Raw genomic sequence first — 585 nt, 5'->3', positions numbered from 1 at the left:
CGGGGGGGGCGGGCCCCGCCCCCCCCTGCCGCTGCCAGCCCATCTCGAAAAGGCCCAGGCCTGGAGTCGTGGACGCTCCCAAGCAGCCTGCGGCCGGTTCAGGGCTAGGCTGGCCATCGTTGCTAGGAGGGAGAATACTAAACACCCCAAACTTGTCCCCCCAGAAGGGCCACCCGCCTGGAGGGGAGGGTAGGAGGTGGAGTCGCCCAGGGGCAGGGGCCGGGAGGGGCAGAGAGCGGCGGCGGGCGGCTGGAAAGCGCAGACTGAACGGAGGCCGGGACAGCGGAGAGGCGGCGGCGGCAAAGGGAAATGAGGAGAGAGGGAGGTGGAGGAAGACGGAGGGAGGGACCGTGGGAGGGGAGACCAGGCCGGGAGGAGGCCAGGCGGGAGCGCCGGGCCCGCAGGGGGAGGGAGGGACGCCTTCTCTAGACCTGGGCCGCCTCCGCGGGGGCGAAGACCGACCTGGCCAGGTGCGCCGGCAGCCCCCACCCCCACGCCTTTGTCCGGCCCACCGGGCTCCGCTCGCCCGCCCCCTGCCCGCTGCCCGCGCGGCCCCGTCGGCACACAGGTGCGGGAGCAGGGAGG

Source organism: Neophocaena asiaeorientalis, unplaced genomic scaffold (assembly GCF_003031525.2).
Source record: "Neophocaena asiaeorientalis asiaeorientalis breed wild unplaced genomic scaffold, Neophocaena_asiaeorientalis_V1.1 scaffold476, whole genome shotgun sequence".
Classification (NCBI taxonomy): domain Eukaryota; kingdom Metazoa; phylum Chordata; class Mammalia; order Artiodactyla; family Phocoenidae; genus Neophocaena; species Neophocaena asiaeorientalis.
This window is presented reverse-complemented; position numbering follows the sequence as displayed.